Genomic DNA, 19,850 nt, shown 5'->3' on the forward strand with positions numbered 1-19,850 from the left:
CCCAGCTGGCCAAACTTCCTCTAAAGTTTACCCCTGCCCTGAACTCGCACCTTTCTCCATTTTCTCTCATATCTCCCCTCATGCCCTCTCTGAGTTCATTTTGTCCATGAGACCCACCCACTGTTCCTTCCATTCACTTTCCACTAAACTGTTGATCACCCAACTTGCCCTCCTAATCCCTATGTTAGCCAATACTATAAATAATTCTCTCTTCAGGTGTTGTCCCTCTCTCCTTTAATGTTGCTGTCATCAACACTGTCCTAAAAAAAAAACAATCTTTGACCGCACCGACCTTGCAAACTACTCTCTGATCTCCAACCTCCCTTTCCTCTAAGTGCTTGAACATGTTGTCAACTCCCAAATCTCTTCCCATCTTCCCCAGAATTCCATGTTTGAATCCCTCCAATCAGGTTTCTGCCCAATACCAAAATACCTCTTATCAAAGTCACAAATGACATCCTGTGTGACTGTGTCAAAGATAAACTATCCCTCCCAGTCATTCTTGACCTGTCTGCACAGTTGGCCACCCCATCCTCCTCCCAGGCCTCTCCATAGTTGTCCAGTTGGGTCGGACCACCTGGTTCCATTTTAATCTATCTAATCACAGCCAAAGAATCACTTGTAATGGTTTCTCTTCCTGCTCCCACTGTTACCTCTGGTGCCTCCCCAAGTGTCTAGCCTTGTCCCCTTCCTCTTTTTCGTCTACATGCCATCCTTCAACAACCTCCTCCTATAAAACAGCATCACTTTTCACACGTATACTGATGCCATCCAGCTCTCCCTCACCATCACCTCTCTTGTCTACACCACTGTTGCTAAATTATCAGACTGCTTATCTGATATCTAGTATTGGGTGAACAGAATTAAATATTGGGAAGACTGAAGCCATTGTTTCTGGCCCCTGCACCAAACTCCATTCTCTAACTACCAACTCCATCCCTCTTCTTGGCAGCAGTCTGAGACTAAGCCAGTCTGTTCACAACCTTGGTGTCATATTTGACCCTGAGATGAGCTTCGAACCTCATATTTGCGTCATCACTAAGACAGCCTGTTTCCACCTTGGTAACATGGTCCAACTTCTTCCCTGTCCCAGCTCTGCTACTGAACCCTCATACATGCCTTTGTTACTGCTAGACGTGACTATTCCAATGCACTGCTGGTGTGTCTCCCTCATTCTACCATCGTAGACCTGAGGTCACCTAAAACTTTGCTGCCCATGTCCTAACTTGCACCCAGTCCCATTCTATCACCTCAGTGCTTGCTGGCCTAAATAGGCTCCCAGTCAAAGCAACACCTTGATCTTAAAATTCTTAACCTTGTTCTCAAATCGTTCCAGGGCCTCACCCCTCCCTACCTCTGTAATCTCCTTCAACTCCACAACGCCCTGAGATATCTGCACTCATCTAATTCTGACATCTTGAGCATCCCCAGTTATAATTGCTCCATCTTTGGTGACCAAGCTTTCAGTTGTCTCAGCCCCAAGCTCTGGAATTCTGTCCCTGCAAATGACCTTTCTACATCACTTTTCTCATGTTAGACACTTCTTAAAACTTACCTCTCTGCACTTTTGGTCATCTGACTTAATATCGCTTCATGTGGCTCGGTGTCATAATTGGTTTTATAATTCTCCTCTGAAGTATCTTGGAGCATTTTACTTTGTTGAAAGTTCTGGACAAATATAAGTTGTTGTTGACTATGCTTTTCCTGTTAAGAGAGATGTGATTGCTCACCATTACTTCTGAAGTTCTCAAACATTTTGTTAGTTGGATGTGGGAAGTGGGGATGGGGGGTGGTGAAGTTATAACTGGATCCACCTGACAGACACCCAGGCTGGGGAAGGAGTTTTGAAATGGAGCTTAGGACTGATTCTAAGCTGCTGCTTGTTCACTAAGCAAAGTGAAGGCAATGTTTCCTTAATATAAGTTTATTCATATAACCCACAGAACACAGGCACAGACTCCCTTATCTTCCTCTACTCAAGTGGAAACTGGTTCTTAAACACACTTAAGAATAAATCCCTAATCTTTCCCCAGTTAGTAACAGCCGCTCTCACTTGCAACCAGAGCAAGCACTCGTTGTGACAGGATTGCAACATTACCAATTCAAAGCCCCTCCCCCCAATTCAGGGGGTTGTGATTTTAAATTTCAGATGGAAGGTTAGCTTTCTGAGGCTGGAGGGGTCAACCTTTGAACATGTCAGTTGTGTCCTGATGAGGTTATTGGGGTTTGACTGCCATTTTAACATTGGTTGAACGGGGAAATGGCTGCAGCTTCCGTGACAAGCTAAAGTTAGTGGTGGGGTTTATGGGGGATGGTCAACCAGAAATGAGGCACCTCCCTGGCAAATTTATACCTTCCCTCTGTCGACCCAAGAGTTACAGATTGTTCCCCTGAATCCCACAAGCGATGTGTTCCCTGCCTGGAATCTGCACCCACCTCGTTCCCAGCACACAAACTGCCCTAGAACCCATTTTCATCTTCCATTCCCACATTTACCTTGGGGCCCAGCTGGCAGCTGATTTTAACAGACAAAAAGCCTCTTCCCCACCAGCCCCCCAACTTCCAGGCTGTATTGATCGGGAAGTTGGCCAGTACATGAGACCCGGTTGTTAAAATGCTCCCACCTCCCGCTGGCCACTCATTAGGCTGCATTCCTGCCTGGGAGTTAAACTTCTGCGGCCCTCATTCAGAGGATCCTGCACAAAGCCTTGAGCAGTTTAATCCCCACACCCACCAAATGCCATTCACTGGGAGTTCCAAGCTCTTATTTAAAAACAGGTGCAAGCTATTTTCATATGGGCTGCTTAAGGAATAAAGACAGCCTCAGTGTTCCAGCATATGGGATCTGTCCTGCTCTGTTTGATGATCAATCCCAAAGTAAAACTTGTCCTCAATGTTGGGTTTGCCCCTGTATACTGAACAGGGGATGTGTTACCTGCCACTATTTTGGACAACACAAGTGGAGGATTTATAATGGTCAAGAACGTTTGGCTTGTAAGCAAGATACCATTGGCAGCAATTTATTCAGGTAGTTACAGTAATGAATGGAAGGTCTGCAGGGAAATTGTTGCTGGGGGACCCTTAGATTCTACTCACTGTCAATGAAAACACCTTCACTCACACTGATTAATAAAATCTCAGACTATATGTTGCAAACGTTTGGATCCTGTTGTCTTGGATTCATTCCAACCAACTATGAAAGGGGAAAAATTTGATTGAGGATAACTGGGCCTATTTCTTCTTTTAGGTGAATGAGCCGTCACTCCAGTTGCTACTGACTGGAATTCACATCCATTGCAAGTGAGCAGCAATTGTAGAGTTTAATTGAGTGTTGGAATTTCCCAATGTAGCAATTTATATGCTGCAGAGATCCCAAAATGCTGCCCTAGGCGAGACCTAATAAATAGATTATCAGGGCATTTTCACACTGCAGCTTGTGGGAGCTTGCTGTGTGTAAATTGGCTGCTGTCTTTCCAATATTAAAACAGTAACTACACTCCAAAAAGTGCTTCATTGATTGCAAAACATGATGGGATGTCCTAAGGTCATGAAAGGCTCCATATAAATGCAAGCTCTTTTTTTGTCTTTCTTTAAGAACACCCCTCTAAGCTTTGCATGAGCTCCTACAAACAGCAGGGAGGGCTCGCCATTAGTTGCACACTCAGAAGCTCTGGTCAAAATTTTTCCAATGGTTTGTTAAATATTTATTAAATATTTGTTAAATATGGCTGCTAGTGGACCTCATCATCCTGAGAGTTCACTGCTTCCAAACGAAGTCATGTTGTGACAGTGCCCCGGTGATATTGCTAACCGGGTAACATCCATCACAAACAAGGCGACTGGCTATAGGGCTTCCCAGCTTGTGGATAGTCACGGAAAACAAACATAAGGTCAGCTGTATGGGCTCCCAATCTGTCCAACTCTGCACATTCCCCAGTATCACTGTTGGCATTGCTCGGAGGCTGATAACCATGCAATGTGGACACAAATTGCTACCTAACATGTTGACAGTCTTCAAACAGAACATCTATATTCCTTGTCTCAAGGCAACTTGCGCTTGTGTGGGTTTAATGATTCATTATTTGTGTAATCCTCTTGGACATGAGCTACTTCAAGGGGATATGTCCAACAGACCATGAAGAAATGGGACTGAAGAATTGCCTGCCAGCTTAGTTTCTCTCAAAGTCCCAGTTGGTGAACTGCTGTAAATTCCAATTTAATTAAAACAAACATTCAGTTCACTAGAACTGTTTCCCAAAGTAAGTGTCATGATAATGATAGAGAAACACTGAATTTCACCCAGAAATATTGGACTTTAAAAATAGGGCCTAAGTTTTCAAAAATGCACACGAGCCACTGGCTGGAATGCTGCAGGGTGACTCCCTAAGAGGTAATGGAACCCCACTCTGTTGCCAGGCAAGGTACTTCTAAAGACATCGAGAATCTAATTGCTCCCTCCGGTAGAGACAATGGGCAGGATTTTCCCTTTGTCAGGTGGGCGCAGTGGGCAGGCCCAGGAATGGCCGTGAAACAGAACGCAGCCTGTGATCGCTCTCTGACTGCAATTTCACACTGGCTGGCCATTTAATAGCCAATTGAGAGCCTCAGCACTGCCAGGGCGAGGGTGGGAGGAGCGCGAGCACTAAAGTCTGTGCATGAGCGAGGGAGCGCGCACTGGAAGCTCCCTGAAGGCAGAGAGCTGCCTCAAGGAGCTGAAGAATTTTAAAATGAAAAATAAAGATTTTAAAAATAAGGGAAACTCTGTCACATGAACAGGGACATAATGAAAATGATGTTTCAAATTTTTTTTTAAATTACTGTTGGAAACCTCCATCCCGCCCATGGATGAAGTTTCCTCAAAAATGCCAAGGCCGCCTGGCCTATTCACCCGCCCGTCAACCAAAAGGATAAGCATTGGAAGGGGAAAGGCAAGGGAAGGAAAGGAATGATGAAAAGAAGATGAAGAAAAGAAGGACAAGCAGCAGGGCAAATGAAAACAGACTTGATTTCCAATGGTTGTGATTGAGCTTTGGCTGAAGTACTCAGGATAAGGTAACATGCCCGAACCCTGCATTAGCGGCTTTGGAACTCCTCCCGCATGGTCATTCAATGCCACTTGAAATGAATAAAAGGATCAGTTCGAATAATCTGAGGGGAGTCAGCTACATCCTCCAGGAATGCACATACGCTACTGACAACCACCTCCCCTCACTGGGCAAGAAGTTTACTATCTTTGTGTGCGTTATATCGGTTAAAAAAAACCCAGCACAATAAAGACAGCCTTACCATTCAGGCAGCTGTTAAAAACATAATGACCTTTTATTAGGAGCCTCTGACGACTGTATTCCTTTGAATGCATTAATGAGATGCCATTTTAAAGACCCCTTGGAGAAATTTGATATGCTGAGAGGCAAGGTTGCCATATATTGCTCAATCCTAGATACAATTGGACAGTTTTCTAGGCCGCTTAGTGGAAGACTGGAGACATGGCCAGACTGGGTAAGAAGAGAAAATTTCATTCCCTAAAGGACTGAGGGTTGGGATTTTCTGACAATCCAACAGCTTCATGGTCACTTTTACAGATACCAGACTTTTATTTCCACATTTTATAAACTGGATTCAAATTCTCAAAGTGGGATCTGAACTCACATTCTCTGGATCATTAGTCCAGCCCTGGGTTACATCATCACTACAGTTCAGTACCGTGGTGAGTTCTGACAGTCTGTGAGTTGTCTTGCACTCTTATGCACACGTATCATAAAATCATAAGCCAATTCCCCAAAGGAGAAGGTGTGGAAACAAACAATGATCCTGATCGACTTAGATTCCAGAAATCAAGGACACTCAGGGTCAGAAAGGGTTAAATCAGAAACATGCAGTTGGAACTATATCACCAGCCGTGGTCCTACCTTTATTTTAATCTGCAAACAAAAAACACAAGATGTCGGCTTTAAATTTTGAAGGGCTCCTGACAGAAAGAGAGGGGAAATAACAATCTTTTTCTAACCTGACTGCAGTAAACACAGTGAGAAGCTCACTGGCAGCTGGGATTCTGCTTTCTTTGAGGTGGTCTGGATAATGGTCTGAAGTGAACATGTTTCAGCAGATGTGATGGCACTGTGAATCCAGCTCACATAAAGGTTTCTGCAAGTTGAAATCCATTCACCTTCATTCAGGTTTTGTGCAATATTCAGTTCCAATCAAGACATAACAAAATATAACAAAGAGAGCAGGCAAAGAGTGAATCAAAGTTTGGCCCAGCTTGTTCTGTAAAAGAATTACTGGTTGTGGTACTGGGATGTACTGGGGGATGCTGGGCTGTACTGGGATCTGTCTGGCTGTGCTGGGAAGTGCTGGGCTACACTGGAATGCATTTGGCTTTGCTGGGATGTACTGAGAGGTGCTGGGCTGTATTGGGATGTGTTGCATTGTGCTGGGCTGTACTGAGAGGTGCTGGGCTGTGCTGGGATGCATTGGGCTTGTAGTATAAAGGGTTAATATATGGGCTGTGCTAATTTATGCCATAGATGATGATGTACGGCTGATATCAGTCAATCATGTGTTAGAATCTCTCGAGAAAGAGAGGGTGGAACACCATGCCTAGGAGCAAGATGCCTACTCTAAACTGCTTAGAGTTGGAACTAATAAATAAGTGTTAAGCAGACACCAGAGTATGTCTACAGTTTGTCTACTAACCAAGTCCCACACGTAGAGTCCAAGACAGAAGGACCATCTCAGAACATGGTGGCAGTAGTGCAGACATTGATGTAAAAAAATACATTCGAGCTATCGAAGGAGTAAAGGAAATCTCAGTAGCAGCTCGTAAGAAGCCAATAGAAGAGGGAGACCCACTGGAGAGAGGTAATAATGACCGTACCTGGTGAGCAGCCCCTGCCCCTACCCTGCCCGTTTGACAGCCTCGAGGGCCAGTGGAGAGGCCAGCAGTGGGAGTAATGGAAACACCATTTTCTCTGGTACCGAGTAGCATCAGGCCATCATGAAAAGGAGCAAAAGCTTCAAGTCAGCTCCTTTCTTTATGCAGTAGGTCCAGTAGCAGATGACATTCTCCTAAGATAGGGGGTCCACGTGGACTTTGAGTCCATTCTCAAAACCTTTGACATTTATTTTAGGCTGAGATGAAATCTAGGGTGGAATTATCTGTGCCTACTGGCGTTGGGCATGCTTGGCAGTGTGAGAGGGCAATATGGCAAGAAGGCCAAAAAACGGTTTCACGGCGTCGTGAAACTTGTTTGCCATTGTCCGCTCAGCCCGTTGATGGCGGGCTGCATTTCCCACCGTGGGACGTCGGGAACTTCATTGTAATATATCTGCATATCATTATTAGATGAGGCCACCGGACTCATCACCCCCCATACTGGATCGCCCGCCCACGTTGGCGTGATTGTACACCAACAGGTTTCAGAACTGTCCATAAGTGATATGCACCTGGTGAGCTGCACTTCACTCAGGATTTTGAGGTTTGTTTGCCTACCTTGCTTCGGGCAGCACTCGAGGTATAAGTGCCAGGCTTCATAGACAATACCACAGCACTTTTAGAGGGATTCATGGGCAGGTCTGTACCTACCAGACCAGCCATAAGGCAGGGGTGGCTTGGTATGGCTGCAGGGTTGGGGCTTGCTTGAGGAAGGGGGAGAAGTGGCCTCAGGCAAGGTAAGAGGCTGCAGGGTGAAGGCTGTACTGGGGAAGGAGGGTATCTCAGGGTGTGTGTGTGGGCACATGTCGATCTGTGCAAGTGGCCACAAAATGGTGAGGGCTAAGGAGGCAGTCTCTAGAGGAGGTGTGTCCAAATAGAGATGTGAGGGTGTGTGTGAAAGAGTGAGTGGTGATGTCCCTTGAGCTGGCAGTGAGTGAGATGCCAGCGAATGTGTGATGGGCCTGTGAGTGTGTGAGTTTATAATGATGAGATGGTTGCCTTACCCTGGCTGCAAGGATGAGGTCATTCATCCTCTATCTGCTTTGGACAACCTCTTCTGTGCAGCATTGGCACTGACCACCACTGCCATCGCCCACCAAGCTGGAGCGGTAATTTTGCTGCCCGTCCTGCAGCCAGAGCAGGGTAGAGGACATCACAGCCGGCCTCCACAGCATCCAAAAGGCACTCAAGAGACACATCACTAAACCTAGGGGCGGCAGTCTTCTTGCCTTTTGGGGCCATGTCTTATTTGCAGCCATCCTGGGCTGGAAGCACTGAGTGGTGTTCACGCGGCTGTACTTTAAGTGTGGCACCCGGTGTGAAGTGGCGATGTGGTGGGAATGCATAACTAATACGGCGAGTTTGGGATGACACGACATGAAAAGCCACCATTGCGGCCAGCGTGTAAAACATCATTTTACCCACCTGCTACCGTACTTAGTGCAAACTTGGGACGATTCCGCCCCTAGTAATTGAATGATCATGTTTTAACCAGCTGTCACAATGACCTGCGGAATTGACGGAATTATTTCTTATCCCCTGGCTAGTTCTTGTGGATACGGGATGCTGAAGGATAGGCTAATCTGTGATTGTATCGTTGTAAGTGTTCAGGATGAGAAACTCTCCAACTTTCTGCAGAACAAAGATAATCTCACTTTGGGTCAAGAAATCTAGCAAGCGAGACAGGCCAAGCTTATAGAATTTAAATGGGCTATAATTCAGGGCAAATCCAAGGTTTCTCATGATTCTAGGCCCATGGGGAGCGGCCACAGCCATTAGAAAGCCCACCATATCAGGTGGAGGAGAGGGAATCACCACTCCAGCAGCCATTTTGAGGAGCTTGCGTTATGGCATGTAAACCCAACATAGACGCCAGGGTTACCCAGCAGGGGGTGGCAATGCTTCCAGTTCAAAAAACTGGACATTTCAAGCACTTCTACAAAGCCAACAATTTTGATCGAGGTAGAAGACAAGGAAGTATTTATGAAACACACTCTATTCAAGAAATGGAAAATCAGGATAAAGACGAATGATTGAGTTCCTCGGGGAAGTTGATAATCTTAGTCCAGACTATTGGTCAGTTACGGTGCAAGTTCAAGGCTTCAACACCACCTTTAAAGTTGACACTGGAGCTGGTCTTAATATCGTAGCAGATAATCTCGATTGGCTTCAGCCAATGACACTTCATCTATCAGAAATCAAGTTACAAGGCCCAAGCGGTATAGACCTTCCAATCAAAAACAGGATTATTGCTCCACTTCACGACAAGGGCAATAGATTGTTAATTCTCTCTTTATTCTTCACAAGCGATGTACATCCTTACTGGGCAGTGATGTTGGCATGCTTCTAGGAATCCTAGAAGAACCAGATGGCGCTCAATATCTGAACGACTCACTGCCTTTTATGTAACAATCTTTAACCTTTTCTTTAAAACCAGTGGAACTTTAGCCTTCAGCAGCTGAGGAAGCTTATACACTCAGCAGTGAGTCCCTTTCTTTCACAGAGGCACCATCCGCTAGACCCCGGGCAGGGGCTGAAGTTATGAATCTCTCAGTTCTTCAAGAAGTAAGGCCAGCGGTGACAGATACAGAAGGCATTTCAGCAGATGGTGACCATCCCCATGAAGATCTGCTGGACTTGAATTAGTTATTCCTAGAAAGTGATGAGGAAGAATCCCTTGTTGTACTGAGTGACCTGTTGGGGGTTGAGGTTCTAGAGGATGGATCCCTGTAGGATGAGGCCCAGAGGGTCCAATGGGTGACGTTCTTCAGTCTTCTCTCTTCAATCAGTGTTTCCTTGAAAAGTCTTCATTTTCCTTACAGTTCAGTCATCCTCAATCTACACTCTGCTTCCCAGCAATGCTGCTAAAGTTCTGTCCTATTCTGCAGATGATGATGTCCTACAAGCTGTGAAAGAAACCCTAAATGTCTCCAAAACCTCTCCTCTATGGGCCGAGAATACTATCGGAGATTGAATCCCCCATGACTGTGACTTGGGGAGGGGAAGAGTTGAGTAGGATCTGAAGTTGTAAGAAGGGAGTTACAGAAATGCAATGTACATAGTTAAAGACAGAAAATGGTGGGACCCAGAAATTCCTGCCCAAAGTCGACAGAACTTTGGCTGCTCTCCAAATTCTCCAGTCCTGCCTGTGCCGAATCTTGCCACAGGCAGGACTGGAAAATCCCGGCCATAGATTCATGTTGTTGTTGAAAGTGGGGTCGTATGCTGGGGGGAGGAGTAGTATAAAGGATTAACAGATGAGATATACTACGTATGACGTGAATGATGATGTACAATTGATATCAGTCAGTCATGTGTCAGACACTGAGAGAGAGAGACTGGAACACCATGTCTAGGGGCAACATGCCTACTCTGTGACCTGTTTAGAAGTGGTATTAATAAGCAAGTGTTAAACAGATAATAGCGTGTGTCTATAGCCTCACACCTAGAGTCCAAAAAAGAAGAACAATTTCAGGACTGCATCAGGCTATGCTGAGATGCAATGGGCTTTATTGGGTTGCACTGGGATGTCCTGAGCTGTACTGGGCTGTGCTGGGATGCATTGGACTGAACTAGGCTGTGCTGGGATGTGTTGGGCTACACTGGGCTGCCTGGGGTGCGTTGGGCTGTACGGGGCTGTGCTGGGATCCATAGGGCTGTGCTGGGCTGCAGTGGGATATGTTGGGCTGTACGGGGCTATGCTGGGTTCCATTGGGCTGTGTTTTGCGCAATGGTGTACGTTGGGCTGTGCTGGGTTTCACCAGCCTGTAAGGGGCCAGGTTTAAGTCTGGTCTTTGAGGAGGTAGTTAACGAAGCAGAAGTAAGACACAATGGTAGATGAAGCTGAACACTCACCCCCATGCTCAGTGGCCTACATTGGCAGCCACTTCACCAAAATCTAGGTTTAACATTCTCATCCTTGTTTTTTTGAAGGATCTCCTGGTGTCATCCTTCCCATTCACTGTAATCTCCCCCAGTCCAACAAGTCTCCCAGATCTCTATCTTCCTCCATCTAGTTGTTTGCTTAACCCCAACTTCCCTCGCTTCACCAGGGGCACATGTATCTTTAGTCAACTGAGGCCCCATACTCTGGAATCACCTCCCTAAAGCTCTCCATCTCTGAACCTCCCAGCCTCTCTACCTATCCACCTATCCACCTCTCTACCTCTCTACCTCTCCACCTCTCTGCCTTTCCAGGATTTTGACCCAGTGTCAGTCGCTGTTCCTTTTTGGCTCAAAATCTGGAAACTTCCTCCCTAACAGCACTGTGGGTGTTCCTATACCACATGGACTGCAGCAGTTCAAAAAACCATCACCTTCTCAAGGGAAATTGCTGGCCTAACCTGCAATATCCCATGAATGAATTAAAAAAGTACCTGTCTACCTCTCCACTACTTTACCTCTCCACCTCTTTACCTCCACCTCTTCACATCTTTACTGCTCTACCACTTCAACTCTCCACCTCTCCACCTCTTTACCTCTCTAGCTTGTCACCTCACCACCTTTCCACTGTCCACCTCTTTACCTCTCTACCTCTCCACCTTTTCACCTCTCCACTTCTCTACCTCTCCACCTCTCTATATCTCAATCACTCTACCGCTCTACCTCTCCACCTCTTCACTTCTCCACCTCTCCACCTCGCCACATCTCCCCATCTCCACATCTCCACATCTCCCCCTCTCCACGTCTCCACCTCTCCATCTACCCTCTTCTCTACCTCTCCAACTCTCCACCTCTCTACCTCTCTATCTCTCTACCTCTCCACCTCTCCACCTCTCCACCTCTCTACCTCTCTACCTCTCTACCTCTCCACCTCTCCGCCTCTCCACCTCTCCGCCTCTCCACCTCTCCGCCTCTCCACCTTTCTACCTCTCCACCTTTCTACCTCTCTATCTCTCTACCTTCTCCACATCTCCATCTCTCTACCTCCCTGTCTCTCCACCTCTCTACCTCTCCACCTCTTGACCTTTCCAGGATTTTGACCCAGTGACAGTTGCCGTTCTTTCACTGTCGCTGGGTCAAAATCCTGAAACTCCCTCCCTATCAGCACTGTGGGTGTACCTACACCACATGGACTGCAGCGGTTCAAGAAGACAGCTCACCACCACCTTCTCAAGGGGAATTAAGGGTGGGCAATAAATGCTGGCCTAGCCTGCGATGCCCATATTCCATGACTGAATAAAAAAAGTATCTCACTACCTCTCTACCTCTCCTCTACTTTCCCTCTCCATCCTGTCTACTCTCCACCCTTTCACATCTCCACCACTCCACCTTTTCATGTCTCCACTCTCCACCTCTCCAATGTCCGCCTCTTTGCCTCTCCACCTCTTCCTCTCCACGTCTCCATTTCTCTACCTCTCTCTCTTGGCATTTATGATGCTTCTGAGAAACTCCGTCTTTGACCAAGCTTTAGGTCACTTGTTCTCATAACCCCTTATGTATCTCAATGTCAATTCCTGTTTTTAAATGTACATTGTTGGTGATCCTACTTCCTGAGCAAAGAAACATTGAGAATTCCTGTTGCCAGAAGCTATCTGTTAGTTGGAATATTCCTAAAAGGGATAGAAAATCCTGGCCAGTGCCTACTCATGTTTGGTTGGCAGGTGCTGGCAGGTAGATCCCTGTACGTAAAGCTTCCTGTGGGCAAACAACTTGCTGATACTCACAGTGTAGATTGTCAAAGTTCTGTCTAATCTGCACAGACAAGCAGCCAATCAGCAATAGTGTAGATAACAGAAGTTATGAAATGATGTGCATATGCCTTTAAGGGAGTGTACCTTAAACTACCGTAAATCATTAGCACCTAAACCGGATATGATGTATTCACTCCATGACTTGCAGTCAGTCTGAAAGCAGCAGTGAATGAGGTCAGACAAGTGCCTCACAGTCTCCTGCATATCTGCATATAGTCATATCTTCAAATAAGGAACACAAGTTATGGTTTCACCAATCCTTGTGTACAATTGGTATGTTTATGTCGAGAGGAAGAATGTAACACCCTGCAGGAAGCTGACAAGCTGTCCCCTTTTACACAAAAGAATCTTAAGGAACCATGCATTGAAATAAACACACACAACAAAGAAAATTTAGAGGATTCTTTCCTGGGGCCTGGTGCTGGATTGAGCCCACCAACAGAGCTGAGAGAAATGGTAAAACCTATGCACCTCAATTTCCAATTAACAATGGCTGTCTGGCAGTACCTACTGTGCCCTGGTTTCCTCTGACCCTAATTTTCATGAAAATCTGCTTGAGCAGTGTACTGCTTGGATTGTCTGCTAGGACTGTGAGAACGTGTGCAAATGATGATGTGATAACATGGATGTGTCATCTGATGCATTTCCTGACATTAAGGCCTTTGTTCATTGGCAACAGGAACATCCCCACTACACAAGGTCGCAATAGCAACAGATGGTAAGATTTATAGAGACCACCTTGGGTGCAATGGATTATACCAGACAAGGAGCAAAGAAACTTTTTTCTCATTCATTCTCGGGATGTGGCTGTCACTGACAAGGCCAGTATTTATTGCCCATCCTTAAAGGTGGTGGTGAGCTGCCTTCTTAATCAGTTGCTGTCTATGTAATGTCGACACATCTACAGTACTGTTGGAAAGGGTGTTCCAGGATTTTCATCCAACAGTGAAGGGTTTGAAGAAAAACATCGGAATTGCTGACGAAAAAGACTAAGCTCCATCTTGCTAATCTTTTACCATCCTGTTTCACCTGATACAATGGTAATGGAGTTGTTGACTCATTATAGCAATTGATCTCTTTCAATTAGCCTACAACTTGAGATGAGGAAAATGTTTGTATTGGATAGCTTGGGGTCCAACGTCATTTGTCCCTCTGAAACACATTACAGTCACCACATGTCATGTCTCAAATTGAGCAGGTACTGTATCCAAAAATGTTATTTTTATGAACAGAATCTTTCTAATTTGCATTTGAGTAAATCAATGCCAACTGCTTCCATCAGCTTCCTCCAGAGTTGTTCTACAGATGAGAAGGAACCTTGCATTGTGAACTTGATCAGCTCATCAAGGAAGAGTGCCATCACTCATTGAAAAATATTGCGTGGCAGTTTTCAGCATTACTGATCAATTTGGCGGAGCTTATATTTGGGAATTATGTTTCTAAAGCCGATCCTCAAGTGCAGAAATAACAAAGAAAATAATGACTCAACCGACTGGTTTCATGACGAGCAGGGTACACATCAAATCTGGCTCCTGAGTCCCAGTGACTAGGTGGAGCAGATAATAGGATTAGTAAAGATACACTAGATCGTCCCTGCTGACAAAAATTCCATGATAGCTTTCCAGATGAAGACAAATCTAGGATTGTTCCTGAGCCACATGGACCAGAGATCCCAATTTGGATTCAGAATTTGTGAAGTTAAATGCTAAGATCGTAAGAATATAAGAAATAGATGCGGGAGTAGTCTATATGCCCCCCTGACCCTGCTCCGCCATATCAGAAGATCATGGCTGATTCCCAACCTCAACTCCATTTCCCTGCCCAATCACCAGGTGCTTTGATTCTCTGAGAGTCCAAAAACCTATAAATCACAACCTTGAATATACTCAACAACTGAGGATTCACAGCCCTCTGAGAATTCCAAAGATTTACAACACTGAGTGGAGAAATTCCTCCAGCCTGGAATTCTATATGTTGATCTCAGCCAATGTAGGGGTATCTATAATTAGCCTCATGAAGGGCAATACAGGATTAAGAACTGATCTAGGATGGCACCTCCATCCAGCACTAAGGACGATGATAAAAAGATAGAGAGAGAGAGCTGTCTGCTGTCTCAGGAGGATGTAAAAGATCCCTTGACATTATTTCAAAGAATTGCTCAGAATTTCCTCCCAGTCCCTGGCCAATATTTATCCCTCAATCAAAATCACTAATGTAGTTTATCTGTTCATTATCACACTGCTGTGGGCAAATAGGCTGCTATATTTCCACATTGCAACACGCTTCACTAATAACTTAATTGACTGTAAAAAGGCATTGGGAAATCCTGAGGCCTTGAAAGGTGCTTTAAACATACAAGTTTTTATTTCCTTCTTTTAAGAAACATCACTAAAGCAGATTCTCTTGTAATCTATCTCATTGTTGTTTATGGAACTTTGCTGTGCACAAATTCGTTGCCACATTTCCCACATTGCAACAATAACCACACTTGTTATAAATCACTTTGGGACATCCTGAGGCAGATTTTCAAATGCCAGTGAGGTAGGGACCTGATGTGAGTGCAAATTAGAAGTTACAGTCCCAGAGGTACCCCAATGCCTCTGGCGCAATCTTCAATTTTCAAGGTCAGGGTTGTGGTTGGGGGTGGGGGGTTGGGGAGCAGTGCGTGAGGGGGAAAGGGTCATTGAGGAACCCACTTGCTTCCAATTAGCAGACCCTTAAACTCTTTTAAGGTTTTGTTAACAGGCCAGGTAGGGCCATGATGGTATTTTCAATGGTCAATACAGTGAACCCGTTTGGCCTGGTACATATTAGTGCCCAGCTGTTGGGTTCGTTGCAGGGGGATCTGAAGTTTATTCTTAAAGATGAAAAGCGTCAGCTCATGGGCATCTTATGCTGAGTAGAAAGCATAACTTTTGGTTTAGTTGCAGTCACTTTCCTTCCCATTAATGCTGCTGGCCCTTTGAGGAACTGCCTGCTCTATTTGACAAGGCAGTGGCAGGCCCCAACATGGCTGCCGTTTACCTTTCCTGCTGGTGCCAGGCAGGCAGTTTCAGCCTTCTGTAGACACTTGGCGATACTAATTGGGCACCGAACTGCCCTCCTGCATAATCAGGGTATTTGTCCCCATTATCCCCAGCACCCTTCTTTGTGTCCCTGGTGCTAAATTAGCAGTCCATCAATGAGATGGTTTGACTTGGTGTTTACTGACATCCAGGTAGGTTCATGAGAAATCCACGGACTCTGTCTTGGTTGCATTTGTCAATTACTCTGGTGTGGTGTGTTCGACCACAGTTCGTCTGTTAATTCACATGTATCACATATTCACCCTGATTGTTAGTGAATAAGATACATATTGTAAACTGCTTTATCTTTCTGACCTTGCACCAAATGCAGGTGTCTTGAATCTCAACATTTACCCACTTTAAACAAAATGTTATTGGTCCCTAACCAGATCTCTGGGTCTTGTCCACAATCATAACAACATTTAAAAATAGCATCAGGTTAACAACATAGTTGAGGATACGAAATTCACCTAAGCCTAAACTAGGGTTCCCAACCCCACTTCCAAAATCCAGACACCTGAATTGGTCTTCCTTTTCCTTCCTCTTTGTACCAACACAATATTTTAATTCTTCTGGGACTCCACCACTACCTGAGAGGTCATGAGTTTAAATCCCACCATACCAAATTTTATATTTGAATTCAATAAGTCTCTGGATACTAGAAAATAACAATGAAAGCTGCTGGATTGTCACATAAAAAAAATATACTCCCCAGCACCCTTCAGGCAAGGGAAGGTACACTGTGGTCAGGCAATAAATGAGGCCTTGCCAGTGTCACCCTTATCCTAAGCACAAATTACAAAGTCAGCCTGGTTGGAAAGGGAAACTCATAGAGAGTTGCAATCACATTCACCACATATTCACCTTCTGGGTTCACAAACCAAGAATGAACTGTTGGTTGAGGGATGCAGCACCTTATATTGAATTAACTAATACAGAACCAGGCCATTTGGCCCAAATACTCCATGCTAATGTTTATATTCAACACAGGCTTCCTCCCATCCAGCACACTTGGGCTCTATATTCTTCTGCCTCAATTGTGCGTCAAACCTTTCTTTTTTTATTCATTCATGGGATGTGGGCATCGCTGCCTGGGCCAGCATTTATTGTGCATCCCTAGTTGCCCTTGAGAAGGTGGTGGTGAGCTGCATTCCTGAACCGCTGCAGTCCACGTGGTGTAGGTACACCCACAGTGCTGTTACGGAGGGGGTTCCAGGATTTTGACCCAGCAACAGTGAAGTACCGGCGATATATTTCCAAGTCAGGATGATGTGTGGCTTGGAGGGAAACTTCCAGGTGGTGGTGTTTCCATGTGCCTGTTGCCCTTGTCCTTCTAGATGATAGAAGTCACAGGTTTGCAATGTGCTGTCTAAGCAGCCTTGGTGAATTCCTGCAGTGCATCTTGTAGATGGCACACACTGCTGCTACTATGCGTCAGTGGTGGAGGGAGTGAATGTTTGTGGATGTGGTGCCAATCAAGCGGCTGCTTTATCCTGGATGGTATCAAACTTCTTGAGCATTGTGGGAGCTGTACTCAACCAGGTAATTGGAAAGTATTCCATCACACTCTTGACTTGTGCCTTGTAGATGGTGGACAGGCTCTGGGGAGTCAGGAGGTGAGTTACTCCCCACAGAATTCCCAGCCTCTGACCTGCTCTTGCAGCCTCAGTATTTATACGGCTAGTCCAGTTCAGTTTCTAGTCAACGACCCCAGGATGTTGATAGTGGGGGATTCATTAATTAGTAGTGCTAATGCCATTGAATGTCAAGGGGAGATGGTTAGATACTCTCTTGTTGGAGATTTTCATTGCCTGGCACTTGTGTGATGCAAATGTTACTTACCACTTATTAGCCCAAGCCTGAATATTTTCCAGGTCTTGCTGCATATGGACATGTGCCACACAAATGCCAAAATACTCCTTCCTTCAACCCTTTGTCGCGGTGGGTTCCAGATTCTCTTGTTCTAAAGAACTTAAAGAAAAAGGCACCAAGATGGCTGTAATCAGAGGATTGGTGCCCAGATTCCAGTCAGCCCTGTATTCCTTGAGCAGGTTAACAAAGGACCTGGTTATCTTCATACTTGGAGCCCTTGCTTGTCAGGTTTCTGCGGTTCTGGTGTGTGTTTTCCTTCAATCCTTGCATTGGAGGATTAGCCATGTCTTTGCTTGTTATTTAAAGAGATCAGTGGGGGACAAAGTTAACGCCAGCAGTCACTCCTTTTAACATTTATTTTCAATCATCTCCTGTTATAATCTTGTCAGCTGGTGCCTTGCCAATTCCTTGTTAGCTACGCCCATGGTTTGTGTCACAACAGTACAGCTCAGCGTTGCCATGGTTTCACCACAAGTTAGCATTTAGCATTACAAAGAAGAAATCCATTAGACAGAATCTATTTTTTGCCCCAGTACTCCGTGCGAATACTTCTCAAATCTGTCTTCGCTCCCCAAACATGTTGGGCAAGAAGGCATCTTACAAATTAACTAAGTTTTTTTATCCTTGATGACTGCAGCTTGACATTTAGCAGAGATCAACATTTGCATGTGGTGATTAAAAGTGCAAAAAAAAAGGCCCTGAGTGATTCCATGGGATTCCAATGAACACATTCTGTTTGAAGTCTCTCTGCACTCAGCCGCTATACTAGAGGCCCTAGTGCAGAAGGAATTCAGGTAAATATGGTTATCATGGTCACCAGTAAAGTCAGTCAAGGCACAAAAGTTGAGGACCGCAGTTCAGCTGTATATTTTATATTACTACCTCATTCCATTTCCAGTGCTTCTTAGCTGCTTTTCACTGCCCCTTAGATTAAAACCTCTTTTGCTGCCCCAGGTATTTTCATTACCTAATAGACTGGAAAAAATTAGCCCAAGCTCGGTGATGAGGTGTATCTCAGTAGTGCAGGGAGCGTAAGACTGACTTGTGCTCTCACACAATTAAATTGGATAAAAAGAAAAAAATTGCATTGATGTAACACTTTTCACGGCCTCAGGACATCACAATACGCTTTACAACCCCTGAAGTGTAGTCAATGTTGTAATTTAGCAAACATAGAAACTAATTGGAGAGCAGTGAGGTCCCACAAAAATCACAGTGATAATTACATACAATGTAGAGAACAGAAACAGGCTATTCAGACTAGGAGATCTAAGCCAGTGTCTATGCTCTACATGAGCTTCTTCCTAACCTTCTTCCTCTAACTATAAAGGCATTCCCTTCTATTCCTTTCTCCCTCATGTGTTTATTTAGCTTCCCTTTAAATGCATCAATGTACCTCAAAAACTCCATGTAGTAGTGAATGTTACATTCAAAGCATTCTCTGGATAAAGACGTTCTTCCTGAATTCCCTCTTGGATTTCCTAGTGATTATCTTAGAGTCCTGGTCTCACTCACAAGTGGACATATTTTCTCTGTGATTACCCCATCAAACCCTTTCATAATCATGAAAACCTCAATCAGGTCACCTCTTAGTCTTTTCCTTGCTAGTGGGATGACAAGTACAGACCTGTCATAGCATGAACTTCCAGTCACTATTTTTAAAAATTGGACACAAGCAAGCTGTTAAGATTGCTGCCTCAAATCATGTGACTTTTACATTTGGACTACACTATGTATCATCTCTCAGGTGAATACCTAATTAAATATGGACATGTGGTAGCTTACGGCCATTTGTAGAATTCACGCATCTCATTGCTGAAGGAGCATCAATACCTAAAGACTATGGATTTACAGACTGCCTGTCTCCATGTTTCATACTGAGCAAAAAAGATCAAAACTCAATGGCCCATTGTAACATGATGTCCTCCCCCATCCAAACTAGACTGGGTGGGCCTCAGAGGTATTAACCCAGTGGTCATGTGATTGAAACTGGTTTCAGGGACTATGCCACATATTGCCTCGGGACCCAGCAGATCCATCAGAACCATCCATCATCAGCTAGCCTGAGAACCAGACCCAGAAGCAAAGCTGCAAGTCAACAAGCAGCCAAAGTAGTTAACGTGTTCCAGTTTCAAAGTTCATCTGAGAACCAACCTCCTAGAAGGTTGACTACGAGAAACCTCACATCCTGCTGAGGACCCTTTGCTTGACAAGACCCTCACTTCAACTTCAAATAATCAAATCCATTCAAGAAACCACAGGCCTGCCGCGTAGAAGACCTTAAGT

This window comes from Carcharodon carcharias, chromosome 14, assembly GCF_017639515.1.
Source record: "Carcharodon carcharias isolate sCarCar2 chromosome 14, sCarCar2.pri, whole genome shotgun sequence".
NCBI lineage: Eukaryota > Metazoa > Chordata > Chondrichthyes > Lamniformes > Lamnidae > Carcharodon > Carcharodon carcharias.